Source organism: Lissotriton helveticus, chromosome 6 (genome assembly GCF_964261635.1).
Source record: "Lissotriton helveticus chromosome 6, aLisHel1.1, whole genome shotgun sequence".
Lineage (NCBI taxonomy): Eukaryota > Metazoa > Chordata > Amphibia > Caudata > Salamandridae > Lissotriton > Lissotriton helveticus.
In genome coordinates this window covers 428,054,747-428,069,607 of record NC_136067.1, presented here as the reverse complement: position 1 = coordinate 428,069,607, position 14,861 = coordinate 428,054,747, and the positions used below count along the sequence as shown (strand labels likewise).

At 48.5% G+C, this 14,861-nt stretch overlaps 1 protein-coding gene across 1 annotated transcript in view; it reads left to right on the top strand.

Moving 5' to 3' along the window:
- TRAPPC12 (trafficking protein particle complex subunit 12) overlaps nucleotides 1-14,861 on the top strand; it is a 1,039,319-nt gene that overhangs the window by 950,534 nt on the left and 73,924 nt on the right. The gene's annotated exons all lie outside the window — the stretch shown is intronic.

Genomic DNA, 14,861 nt, shown 5'->3' with positions numbered 1-14,861 from the left:
CCTGAAAGATGTCAATCAGCACCCCGTCAGGCCCAGGGGCCTTCCCAGGGACACAGATCGCCAACCGCCTTCTGACTTCTGAAAGTGCAGTGAGCGGTCTATATCAGAGTTGGGCATCACAGGGGGAGTATTAGAGGCAAATATGTGTTGGAAGTGTCCCACCCATGATTCTTCACCATCTTGTGGGTCCAGGGAGGGGTCCTTAGGATCTTTGAAATAAGGCGTATTTATCACTCACCAAAAATCTCTGCTGTTGCCTGACCTAGCCGCTTTCTCAAGACCATCCCAGGCTTCCTCCCTAATATCCTTCTCTCTTTCCCTTCTGGTGGAATTATAATCACGATCTTATTTGTGCTGGATTTCTTGGATGAATTTTCAGTGCGTTGACTAGTGCTTTTCTCGCTTTGGAGCAAGGGGAGTCAAATCAGCGCTTAGATGATGAACTGTTTGCCAGTTTATAGCCCGTAAGAGCCACTTTTACTTTTGCTACACGGTCTCTAAATTGAGATACTAGTAATGATTGGCGGGTGTCCTGGGCCAAACAATTAAAAATGTCAACCAATATATTGGCTGTAATCACAGGGACCAGCTTCTGCTTCTCAACTTGAGCCCACTTTAGTTGGAACCTGTTTTTCCTATATAAGGAGATATTAGCTACTTTCTGTTGGTATTTCACTTCCTTACAAAGGGAACCTTAAGTAGACAGATAGAATGGCATGGTGTAGTAAATTGCTCACAGGTGGTGTAGTTGAAAAGCAGGTTTAATAGAACAGGTGCTGCGCAGCAGCTCACACAGCCAGCAGATCATCAGTAAAAACAGTTGGCAATTCGAAATACATTCCAAATAGAATTCAAGGGAAGAAGGGAAAGAACAAAGAGTGTAAAGGGTTCTGGAAACTGGGCGTTATCTAATACGCCAACTACGTAGGCCAGATGCGCAAGGAGCGTAAATGACGTAGGCGAGCAGGCCGATGCTCGCAACGAAGGGAAACTGCTGCCGCTTTCAGTAAGTAGTCAAAATTGTACAGTACCTTTTGTGATTTAAATCGTTCGGCGAGGTTTGAAGAACGGCGGGGTTTTACCAGTTCTCAAAGGCACTCGACGTCTTCTCGTCTTGATGTAGTGGTTTGGCCGAATTTTATTTCATGAATGCACGCGTGGACAGCAGACACCTGTTCAACGATCGTCGCCACGTTTTTTGTAGTAAATTGCTCACAGGTGGTGTAGTTGAAAAGCAGGTTTAATAGAACAGGTGCTGCGCAGCAGCTCACACAGCCAGCAGATCATCAGTAAAAACAGTTGGCAATTCGAAATACATTCCAAATAGAATTCAAGGGAAGAAGGGAAAGAACAAAGAGTGTAAAGGGTTCTGGAAAGACTAGACAGTAAACCTAACAGAACACTACACATGGTCGCTATAACTTGTGAATACATTGTCTACATGGGACACCTTTTCGTTAGAAGTGGTAGAAGCTACAATAAAATCGATGGTGGATTCATAGTTGATCCGCCTAAATGTTTTCCCAATATGGACTGCATTCATATTGTTGGCAATTTCCATGTTCCTGATATATAGGAACCTATTTAAGCTGTCTCCATAGTCTTTGTGGGAAAAGTGAAGGACTGGGTTGCCCTTAGGATCTTCCAGCCCGCAAAGCCACTCCTCATTATGCTTACAGAGGAGTGTGTTAAAGTCACCCACCCATATGATGTTAGGTGCACCCTTTTTGATGAACGGGGTAAGTTTTTCTAACTCGCTATTCAATTCAGCTACCACTAGCTTCATATTTCCCCCAAATTCGTTATTATAGTAATTAATTAAAAGCCAGACTCCTATGCTGATGGACTCATATCAAAAGTAAATGGAAATGGGTATTCGAGGTATTAACCATCCTTACATTTAAAGAGGGCATTAAAAATTAAAGTTAAAAGTCCCCCTTTTGCTCTGCCTGACACTGATGGCACTGCTGCTGTCTGGAAGGAGCGATACCCAATGAGAAAGACGGGAAACAGATAATACCCTGTGATTGCCAGAGTTTGTGCCACTGTTCATTGCCTTGTTTGGATGGTATGTCAGCCACGTTCCAAGACGCTAGTCGAATTACTAAGAGCCTTGTTCCGGGTAAAAGAGTTTTCAGTGCTCCCCTGTACAACAAGCACTGGTTTAACTGATATAATCACTCCCTCATCAGCAGTAGGATCGGCTGGGGTTAGTCAGTCAATGGCTTCCAGGTCTGCCAGGACAGCATATTGGTTATACAACCTCAGCTCTGGGTTGCTAGTAATTCCCACCCCATGTTCCGGTGGGGGACCTGTCCTCGCCCTGGACCTCTGTTCATTTCCAAGGACGCCACCCTGAGTGTAAAAGTGCTCTAGCAGTAAAGGGATAATCTGGGTGCCCTTTGAGGGGAGTTCATGAAGCTGACTTAAGAATGTTTTAGCCACCTGTGCGTTGTTAAAATTTATCACTACACAGTCACCTCCAATGGATTTAGTAGTGATGCCCAGCCACTCCACTCACCTTGCCATCGTATTTTGGTTTGACAGCGAACAGCCCCTAACCCCCAAGTCAATTAAATGTCATGAAAGCCAGCGCAGGCAGGGGCGTGGCCACGGGCGCGACCAAGATGGCCGCGTCTGATTGAAGCTCCGCCGTCCAGGCAAAATACATTAATTTTCCCTCATGTTGGAGCCCCAGAGTAGCTGAACGGAGACTCCATCTGCCCCAGGAGACCATGCTGCCCAACTGCGTGGGTTTCGGTGATTCCGGGGCTTCCCGCTGACAGCACACTCGGATCGGCGTGCAGATGCGGTGCGGTACGAAGGCCTTCCCCGGATGAGGTGCGAGCGGAGACGAGTGTGGTGAGTGCGGGCCCCGGCGGATGGCTGGTGCTGAACTCCTCCTCTACCCTGCGCCGCGGGCTCTACCCCCACACCCCCCCTGCCATGCCTTGCTTTATGTCCCGTGATTAACGCGGTTCTCTCGAGGGGCCTTGTGGGCGTGTCCGCGCTGGGGTTTGGAGTTGTGGCCGCCGGCTGGATACGTGAAGGGCTAGCGGGTGGGCCCCGGTTTACCCCCATGGAGTTGCAGCGGCACTAGCTCCTGTCGGGAGCTTTGCCTCCCCCGGGCGCCTTTCTATCCAGCTGCGGAGATTGTCGCCAGTCACTGGATTTTTGTTTCACTTTCCAGACCACGCTGCCTGATATTTTCCACCTCCGGGCGGCGTGGCCTTGCATCTGGGCGAAACCTGGGCCCTGGTGTGCTCTCTGCTGCCTGACCTTTGCCGTGGAGGCTATACTTACATGAAAAGTCATGTCTACCGGCGCATTTAAAATCCCCCGGCATGCACTACTGACCATCTTGCAGCGCATCAGCGGAAGAAGCCGGGCCATAGTGCTTATACCTCTGCACTGGGACGTACCTCTGGCCACATACTGAAGCATTTCCACTTATGCTCCCAGTCCGCAGGCCCGGACTCATATACGCTATCAGCGGTACCTGATGCCAGTGAGGAGCTCCTGTTTGCACATCAACCATGGTGAGCTCCTGCATATCTGTCCCGGCCCTTGCATTTTATAATCCTCACCTAGTTTCACATGGTCGTGATGCGCTCTGCACCCCCTGTGCTGTGTTCTGCTCCAGTGATTGGCCTGTTAGGTCATTGATCCCAGGAGCAGCCTGCTAAGCTGAATACACGATCCCGTCAGCCCCCTAACTTGCCCTCCTTCCATTCTGCTTTCCTGCCACCCTGGATCATACTTTGGAAAAATAGACGCTCTCTGCTCTGGATAATTGGTGGCCTACATGTAAACATTTGTGTGGCCATCTCCCATCTCTTGGCCCGCTGTGGTCGTGGACCTGTTTTTTACCTCCAGACAATTGTTTAGATTACGACCTGTTCTGTGACTGGATCTTGAAAGGTTTAGATACCCTAATTCCCGCCAAATGGGGGAAGGGGCGTATCTCTACCACCAACCCTTGGTATAACGACTCCTTAACCACTCAGGAAAGCTTGTAAACAGGCAGAGCGCGACTGGAGGAAAGACTACGCTCCGGAGAAAAAAAGATACTATCAGATGAAAGTCAAATACTATCATAGAGCGCTCTGTAAAACCTGTGCAGCCTATTACGCCAAGGAGATCAGCTCCAGAGCCAATCTTACTAAATGTATCTTTAAAATTCTTAAGGATCTCAGGACCAGGAAAGCGGTTACCCCTATGGTATCATCTACGCGCCATTGTGATGAACTGGCGACCTTTTTTGTCAACAAAGTGCGCACCATATATTTATCCTTTCCTGTTCCTATCACCCCCCTGGTGTCTGTGAGGACTAGCGGGGGATCCAAGGTCTCTCTGGCATCTATTCCGTCCCTTTCAGAGACGGAATTTACCCGGCTAATTGGCAAAATGAGGTCTGGATCCCCCCCTGGCCCCCCTGCAGCCTTCACAATTCAAGGATTCCCTTTCCATCTTTAGGGAACCTCTCTGCAAAATAATTAACATCTCCTTGTCATCTGGGACTGTTCCTGCTCCTTGGAAGCAGGCCTGGGTTTCTCCCATCTTGAAAAAACCTAATTTGGATCCCACAAAACCAGAGAGCTTTCGGCCTATATCCCTCCTTCCTTGGGTAGCAAAAATCGCGGACGCACATGTCAACAACGTGCTAACTCAGTTTGTGAACTCCCATAAAATCCTGGATCCTTCTCAGAATGGGTTCCGACCAGGCCACAGCACGGAAACTGCCCTTCTGGCCACTACTGAGCACCTGCGATTTCTCATGGACAAGGGTCAAAGTGCGGCGCTGTTTCTATTAGATCTCAGCGTCACCTTTGATACGGTGTCCCATGATATTTTACTCCGAAGGCTTGAGGAGGCAGGCATAGAAGGCTCAGCCCTGGACTGGCTCCGTTCTTTTCTGGCCAACAGGTCTTTTCGAGTCTCGGTTCCCCCTTTTTCCTCCCAGATCCACTCTATTGATCAAGGGGTGCCTCAGGTCTCGACCCTGAGTCCACTGCTCTTCAACCTTTACGTCCAGCTTCTGGCAGCGGTGGGACCTTACTATGGTCTCCTATGCCGACGATACGCAGCTGGTGATTACCTTGGCGGACGGTTCTTCCCCCTCTGCCTCCAGATTTAAAGATGGTATGACTGCGGTAGCTGATTGGATGGCAGCCAACTGTTTGCAGCTAAATGTCGGGAAAACTGAAGTTTTGGTGGGCAAGAATGTCAATCTGTGGAACGAGCAGTGGTGGCCGACAGCCTTAGGGTCAATACCATCTCCCAGGAGTGTGGTTAAGAATCTTGGTGTCCTGATGGACTCTTCCCTTTCTTTTCAGGCCCATACTAAGCAGTTGGCGCCACGTGTTTTGGCACCCTGCGAGGCCTTAGATCCATACTGAAATACTTCGATCCCCCGATTCGCCAACTCATCGTGCAGGCCACCATCCTCTCGCGCCTCGATTATGCGAGCTCCCTTCTCCTGGGGGCGAACAAGGCGGAAATACAAAGAATGCAGCATGTTCAAAATGCCGCGGCCAGAGCGCTGGTGGGCCTACCGCGCTTCTGCTCTGCTACCAGCACCATTTGGAGGCTGCTCTGGCTTCCTATTGAAAGACGTATTCACTTTAAGACACTCTGTCTTTCTTTCAAAATCCTGAAACTCTCGAGTCCCACTCTGCTGGGCAATTTGATTACCCGCTATGTTCCTTCACGTCCTCTCTGCTCTGCCGAGCTACACTTGGCGGTTGTGCCCAAAATTAGACTCTCCAGGGCGGGCGGGCGGGCTTTCAGGTACCTTGCGCCCAAATTATGGAATTCCCTTCCCGCACATATCCGCGCCATCGACTGTCTGTCTGCTTTTAGGAAAGCCATCAAGACCTTCCTGTTTCCGTCACCTTAATCCCTTTTAAGCTTCTCTCTTTCTTCTCAGTCTGATCCATATTTCTGTGCCTCTTTCATGGCTAGCGCCGGGACGCCCCTTTGCTGGGGCAGCTGTGCGCTCTATAAAACAGTTAACATAACATAACATATTGCCCCTTATCCTCGTCTCCTACGGCGCTTTACATGATGGGGAATAAAGATCCCAAACAGAGTAAACTGCCTTTTGATAAACCTGCAGTGCCGGTCTCGGACGCCCCACCTGCCATGCCTGGAGCAGCTTTGAACCCTGAGGCTTCCGGGGACACTGCCTCCCTTGCGTCATCCATGTTGACTGAGATGAGGGCCGGTTTTAAAGCATTAGACAGTCGTTTTGATGATCTTGATAGGAAGCTGGCTGACATGGGCACTAAACTTCAAATGCACGATCGTCGCCTGGATGCCGTGGAGGCAAGGGTTTCGGACATTGAAGATGGCGCCTCAACATTGCTGAAAAGGCTTGAACGTGTGGAGAAGATTCTCAAGGACGTCGCCATCAAGAATGAAGATTTAGAAGCGTGGAGCCGCCGGAATAACATCCGCATTTTTGGCGTCCTGGAGACGACGACCACTGGAAGGATGGACACCTTTGTGGAACAACTGCTGGTGGATCTATTTGGCAGAGAGAAATTCACACACAGCTTTGTGGTTGAGCGCGCTCACAGATCCTTAGGCCCCCGTCCTCGCCCGGGCCTCCCCCCGCGGCCTATCATTGCAAGGCTGATGAATTTCAGAGACAGGGATACGACTTTGAGATCTGCCCGTGACATGGGCGACGTCCAATGGCAGGGTACCAAATTGGCCTTTTTCCCTAACTTCACCATCATGGTCCAGGAGGCGAGGCGTAAATACCAGGGGATCAAGGCGGCCCTGAGGAATCTGGGGCTACAATATGGCTGGTTGTATCCGGCAAGACTGAGGGTGGACGTTGATGGAAGGCCTCGCATTTTTGACACTCCGGCAGAGACTCAGGAATTTTGTCATACCTACAAGAAAAACTCTTCTGGCTCCCCAGCTGCGCCCCGCCAGTCCTCTCCATCACAGGGTGGCTCGCAGGGCAGTGTTGATCTCTTCTCCCAATCCGGGTCTGACTGATGGACTCAGATACATTTGGTTTCCTGATGTTGCAGTTGTCTCATGTTCATTTGTTCTGCTTGATTGGCTCCTATACATGTACTTGTGGTCCTTTCATAGCCCGGTCGGCGTGGCGTTGTCACGCCCTAAGGTGTATACCAAAATGTCTTTCATTGTTTTGTTCTTTCAGCTTATGACTGTCTTGTTTTTTTCAATCTGTACCTTTGGTCTATTGCACGAGCGTTTCGAATCGATAGACAGGTTTCGCCTCTGGTGGGTTGCTAGGAGGCTGGGTGGGGTGAATCTATGTTCAGTCCTAATAATTTTTGCGTGTATGTCTGCCACATCGCACTGTTCTAAAAGCAAAATAATTGCTTTTGCAAAGGTTTTCGATATTTACTACGGACTTGTAGTTGGTGGTAAATACCGAATCCTTACCTATGCAATGCACTCATTTGAGTGCTCCCTACATTGCAAATTCGGTAATTTACCGATTCGGTATTTTAAGAAATCGGTAATTTACCGATTCCTTAAAATACCGAATCTGTAAATTACCGAATTTGTAATTTTGGCCACCTACATCTCAGTAGCCTAATACCGGTCGGTAACGGCCGAAATTCGGAAATTTCGGCCGTTACCGACCGGGATTGGGCGACCTACATCTGGCCCTACATGTTTTATGGCTAACCTAGGACAGCAGCCCGGTCCTTCCGGGCTTTCTTTAATGTCATGGAAGGTCAGGGGTTTAAATAATACCAGAAAGCGCAGACAGGTTCTGAATTATATTACCAGACACCATGTAGATATCGTGTTTCTTCAGGAAACACATTTGGCTGGGGCGACTGATACTCCTATGGCTGCGAGCTGGGAATCCCATAGATATTTCGCGAACTTTAGCAGTTACCACAGGGGGGTGGCAATTTTCATACATAAGCGTATCCCATTTGCATTGCACAAACTCGTGGTTGATACTGAGGGACGAATCGTTTCTGGCTCATTGAGATTCCCCATCCTTCTTTCATGATCTCCAGGTCAAACTCTTGTCACTCGACCCCGGGCTTTTAATTTTAGAGGGGAATTTTAATTTGCTATTGGACCCATCCAGAGACAGCAACTCTCTCTTGCCAGCCGCCAAACCACGTGCCCGACAGGCCCTCGCAGACATATGTACACACTTTTCCTTAATTGATGTCGAGCGACGATTAAACTCCTCCCACCCTGATTTCACAAACTACTCGGGGTTTCATAATACGTGGACTAGGATTGACTATTGGTTGGTTTTCCCGGGGGTGGCTGGTTGGCTAGATGGCGTGCTTACCCTTCGCCGTACCTTATCAAATCATTCCCCTCTCATACTCCGCCTGAACATTCCTAGACCGGGTGGCTATGAGGGGCAATGGCGCTTCCCCGGGAGCGCGTTAATGGATCAAGTGTTTCGCGAGGAGTTGAGAACTGCGATAGATGACCATTTTGAACTAAATACTGGAACGGTTGATACTTGGTCAGTCCTCTGGGAGCACTTTAAAGCTTATATCAGGGGTGTGTGCATTTCCAAGCGCGCTGGGGTGCTGCGTGATCTTCGTTCAACATTGAATTGGGTGGAGAAGGATATTGCCGCCTTGGACCGAGATTTGGTTGTCTCGGCCACTGCTTCTGGGGAGGCAAAAAGACTATCATTATTGCTAGAATTTAGAGAAACGGCAGAACGTGAGATGTTATTCCTCAATAAACGATACTCGGCGCAGCGCTATGGCGAGGGTGAGAGGCCTGGTAGGATGTTGCCACATACCTACGCCCCCCACGAGACGACGCATATATTACTACAATCACTGTCCCGCAGGATAACTTGCTGTACACCACCACAGACATTTGTGACCACTTCCTAGATTATTATAAAGCGCTATACGCCTCTTGGCTTACTGGGAACCTGCGGGAACAGGGGGAATATTTATCGGAGATAGCGTTGGTCTACCTTGAGAAATATATGCAGGACTTTTTGGCTGTCCCCATTTCGCCAGATAGCATTATCGAAGCCATAGATGCGCTTCGTGGATCCTCCGCTCCTGGATTGGACGGCTTCTTGGCCGATTTTTATAAAGAATATAAAGACATTTTAGTCCCGAGATTGATTGAGGTCTATGCAGAGGCACTTGAGACAGGCACACTTCCCCCAACGTTTAGAGAAGCAATAATCATTCTCCTCCCCAAACCCGGAAAAGACCCCGTTCTATGCAGCTCCTACAGACCACTGTCACTTTTAAATTCTGTTTATAAAATCTTGGCAAAAGTCATTGCTATACGATTGTCGTTGTTGATGGAATCCATCATTGCCCCGGCGCAATCTGGCTTTGTCCCCCATAGGTCCACCTCTCTCAATCTTCGTACCTTGTTCACTGTGCTGCACAGAATAGACCCTGACACCCCGGCGGCGGCTGTCATGTTGGATGCTGAAAAAGCGTTTGACTCCTTGGAATGGCCCTTTTTTCTATCGGTTATGAGACGCATGGGTATGCCTGAATGCTTCGTCTCTACAGTGGCGCTGTTATACACTACACCCACTGCCAGGCTACGCCTATATGGTACTCTCTCCGAGCCCTTCGCACTGTCACGTGGCACCAGACAGGGGTGCCCGTTGTCCCCACTAATATTCATATTAGCTATGGACCCTTTAGTCCGTCATTTCCAAGAAAAAAACTTGCATCGTGGGCTCCAGTTTCGCACGGGCCCCCTCTTGATATCACTTTATGCGGACGATACTGTCCTATACGTCCCAGAGCCTCAAGTGAACCTGGAGCCCCTGATCCTCGAAATTACGCGGTTTGGCAAATTCTCCGCATTAATTGGCATAAATCAGTCATTTTTCCTCTCACGGCTGGCACGACTGCCTGACCTTGTGCATTCCCACTAACATGGTGCAGTGACACAGTGATGTACCTCTGGGTTTATATTCATCTTGATACGGACGCTATGATCAGGTTGAACTATGGCAGGGCTGTTGGAGACTTGGAATTGCAGATTTCGAAATGGCTACACCTGCCATTATCTATGGCTGGTAGAGTTGCTATCATTTAAATGGTCGTTCTCCCTCGCTTTTTATATTTGTTTAATAACATCCCCGTTCCCCTCACTAACACCTTCTTCGCGCAAGTGCGGTCATTACTACTGCGCCTTGTCTGGGCGGGCAAGACACCTCGGGTCCGATGGAAGACCTTGGTACTTCTGTACGAGAGAGGAGGGGTTTGGAGTCCCCGATCTCCATTTGTATTATTTAATAGCTCAATGTTGCTATGCTTACGTCTGGTTTCACCCAGATGCTCGCGTCCCGTACTCGAACCGGAGGCCGATCTGGTGCTCCCACGCCCCCTGTCCAATGTCCTGCCTATGGGATTCCCTCGAGACCCCCAAGATATTCAAACAGTTTCTACCACTTGCTGGGCATGGGATAAACTGCGTAGATTGCTCGGGCTGGAGCGTCTCTACTCTCCAGCTTTGCCCCTCCCTAACCCTTCCTGGCTGCCGATCATGGGCGAAGTTCTTGTCCAGCGTACATTACTTAAGTTTGGCATCAATACGATTGGGGATTTGTTTTGTGAGGGTCACGTATTCTCTATGTCTGAGGAAGCCCGCTTTACAGATCGCTCCTTTATGGACAATTTTGAACTAAAGTGCATACAATCAATGCTTCACGCCACCTTCCCTTCATTTCCCATGGCTCCTGAGCCCACCCCCCACTAACTTTATTGCTGAAAAACCCTACTGGCACACACTTGGTGTCTATATTATACAATATACTATATAATATACTATATTATACAAGCAATGCGGGGCGGCCAGACCGGTGTCTGACTCCAGGGTGAGAGAGGCTTGGGAGGCTGACGTGGGCGGACCCATCACTGATGATCAGTGGGAGTGGTGTTGCAATGCCACCTAATAAATATCACTAAACAGTAGACACAAGCTACTCCACTTAAAATTTCTTCGCAGAATGTACCACACACCCGCCCGATCCCACAGGATTGACTATAACAGACCCCATCATTGTCCTAAATGTTTAGCCCCCTTTGCGGATTTTGCCCACCTGGTCTGGACCTGCCCAAAGATACATCGCTACTGGTCCTTGGTTCACTCTACGTTGGGGGAAATCCTGTCCATGCAGCTACAACCTATCCCTGAGATTGCACTGTTAGGGTATGTTGCTAACTTCCCCAAGAAGATCAGAAAACTGGCGGCCTTGGGCTTTCTGCTAGCCAAACGCGAGATTGCATTGCTGTGGGGTAGCAAGAGGGCTCCTACTTTGCAGGCGTGGCTCCGTAGCCTGGCTTTTTGCAACACAAACAGCGAAGAGTACTCCACACTTGTCCCCAGTGCCTCCCGTTCTACTGATATTCGAGGGCCATATCGGGCTTACGTGGCTGGGAGGCAGGCCGAACAGAAGGCCTTTTTGTCTTCTGGTATTACTCCTGCAGGTATTGGCTAGATTTGTGCTTGATAGAGGGGCTGGAAATGTGTATTGCTTTTATGTCTCTTGCTTTGATAGCTGTGGCCTCACCATGACTGTTCACTGTTTACAATGATTATTGTCTCTCTTCAATCACATTCTTCTTGCTTTTTGAGTGTATGGTGCTGTACCCTTGACGTTGCCATATTCTAAGTTATTTCTTTTTTCCTTATAATGTTGTACAAACCACTGCTATATGATGAACCTACTGTACAAGATCTGTTGTCACCAGTGATACGAACTGCGCTGTAAGGATATATCCTTTTTATTATTTCGCAAAAATGGAAAAATAAAAGTTTTAAAAGCCAGTGCAGGCATTTGTCCATTAGTTGTGTTGTCGATTCGTGCTGGTTTTCCCGCCAAGGTGGTACATTTGCCAAAACCAATACTAATGGGGAAGGCGCTGGTGGGAGGTTTGGACCTGTTGTGAATAATAGTTTAGTCCCACCATAAGGCTGTCTGATCTTCCTAGTGGCCGAGAGTCCGTCCTTGCGCCCCCCCCCCAAACATTGGAATCGCTGAGTGATTCAAATTGCTTGGCCCAGGTGGTAGTGAGGTTGGCTCTTTCGCTAACGTTTTTGACAGACCGTTAGCTAGGCATAGCAATGTACGTGACCGTGTTGCAGATCTGGTTGCCGTGCAGGGGTTAGCAGGTAAGGCCAAACCCGAATTAGTATGAGAAGGAGGTTGATTACTTTCTGCGGCTTGTCGTGCAAGCCCAGGGCAAAGGAGTTATTAAAGGGGCTCAGTGGAAGTTCTCTGAGCCTCTATACAGCACTGTCTTTCTTTAATTTGCGTTCGTTTTTTTAGAATAAAGACCAAGAAAGTGGCCATCATTTTTTCTACTCCTTTCCACAATACGTCATTGAATACCCATGGCTGGGGAGGGGGCCTGTCCGAAGTAGTCAGGGTCCAAGAACTCACTGTGCCAGATCCTGTGGAAGCCATATTATTAGCCCCCTTTGTTTTTGTGTCTCTGGTGATTCTTGTTGGCTTCGGAACCCTGCCGCCCTACTTCTCTTAGCTGGCGTGCCATTTGTGAGTTCAGTGTGGGGACAGTGTTCAGGCTCCCTGATAGGTGTATCGACGGGGGGCTGGTGTAACGGAGGACATTTCTGGATGGGTTTGTAACAGACTGACAGTTGATGACAGTTGCAAGAGCTGAGTGGAAGTGTTGACCTCATTAGAGTCCCCAAGGGAGGTCCTCAACGGAAGAGGTTCCAGCGATAAACGCCTCTTGGTTACTTCGATTTCATGCGCGAGTATGCTCGCTGCTCTGGACAAAAATGCATCGAGCGTGGCTAAGGTCCCTCTGCCCACTTTCTGACTGAGCCCTTTCCGCTTCATCGTTTCTGTCTGTAGACAGGCAGTCAACACTACTGGGAAAAAAGTATAAAAACAGTACTTTGTAAGAGCGCCAGATGTTAGAGGGAGGGCCCAGTCCCATCACCTCTGGGCTCCGACGGGCATGGATGGGCCCGCCCTTGGGCCGTGCTTTGCCAGCGCGCGTGCCGCGGAAAGGCTGGAACCTCTTGTGCATATTGGTAGAGCAAGGGGTCCTGGGACTCTGAGTCCCCAGCGTTGTGGCGAGAAGAAATGCTGCACGGCTTGCCCTCCTGCTGCTGTGGCAGAAAGATGTGGGAACGATGGCGGCTCAACAACCTCATTTCCAGATTGGAGGCCTGGGTGATTCAACCATAGGCTCCCTTGACCACTCACCTGAGCACCAGATATGAGCAGTTTGACTTGTAAATGAGCCAGGAGCCCATAGTATTAGGGATAGGGAGTTGCCTCGCCTTGTTGGCTGTGTTCATACTTGCCTCTCCTCTGACTTTTTCTGACCCTGAGGGTCAGAAGAAACATCACAAACGGGCAATGATGTTTGGTCATTTCAATGGTTCCTGCTTAGCCTTGCCTCATACGGTTTTCAGACTTGTACTAGCTACACCAGAACAGTCACATCTACCCATTAGGGCCTTTTCCTTCTCCCTTTTTTATTCTTAGTTGACGTGATGGGTACATTCAGAGCTGCTCTTAGTCTGTAGTCTCTTTCCCATTATTAACACCGTCCCATCAGCCGTTAGACTAAAATACCTACCTGTAGGTTAATTTTTTTCGAGAAGGGAACTGGCAAGGGCACGTGAGATTTTAGACCCTACTTCATGAGCACAGGGTTTTCAAGGTATTCTGATAAACATTGTGCTTTATATGACATTACCTCAACCTCTTTAGGAGATTTGAAAAACAAATTTGGGGCTGATTTTGATTTCAGAGTATGGTAATTACTGTGGTGGGACAACAGGGTAAAATATTCCTTTTCCCTGATGGAGTAACCGTAATCCGAATTTAGACATGCCAACCAGCCCAGCGGACATCTCTGACCTTTGGCAGGAACCGCTGTCATGGTTGAATATTTTTTTTTCAAAAGCAAATTCCCAAAGCAGGATTTTGTTTCTGAAAATTAAGAACCTGACTCCCACGCCATGGTAGTTTTCTCCCATGGCATAGGTTTCATTGAAATCTTTTTACTTCACTTACCACAATGTTTTGGATGGCGGTATGGGAAAGTAAAGCTGGCTATTTTTCCGCCCACTTCAAAAAATTGGGGTAGACAAATGGCCAAGCCTCCAACAGCCCTTACTCTTTCAGACTAGTATATCAGTGGTAGAGACGGAGCGGTCTCTGTCGCTGACTTACTTAAGTTCTGCCCGACTCTAAATGAGACGGACCGAACTTCAGTTTGGCGGAGAGGGTACTCTTTGCCAAAATCTAGATCAAGTCCATAGACTCACAAAAACCTACAGCACTGCTGAAATGTCTACCATGTGGAAAAATATGCTTACAAAAATGTTGTCATGCACCTAAACCCAGCATCAAACACTTGCCTCCAGTTATACTACTTCTAGTGTAAATAAGCTGGATGTAACTTTGGATGAGTCACACTGTACAACTACACTTAATAAAGCAAACTCAGTTTAGTTGTGCCTGGTGATGACTTAGAGAATTTGACAATTTATAAATCCTTTAGTGGTTAAGGGAATGGTCGTGAATCTCCATATATGACAGTTTCTAAGAGAACGTCAATAGCTGGCACATGTCAAAATTAAATAACTGGCTGCTGTTTACGAAATAATCCAACAGGGACCACAAACGTCTTACTGTCAAACGTTCACTCTTTACCTAGCTGTAGAAGGTCTGAACATTCACACGGTGCTGCTAGTAAGTACCAGAGAAAAATAATTAAAAGTAGTAGTGGCCGATAGTGGAAGTCAGCTCCAAAAGGAGCTCGACCTGCTACGGCAGCCATTGTTTTGAGTACATTGCCCAATAGTACATGTTCATTAATGTGGTGGATCTGGACCACTGGATGTGG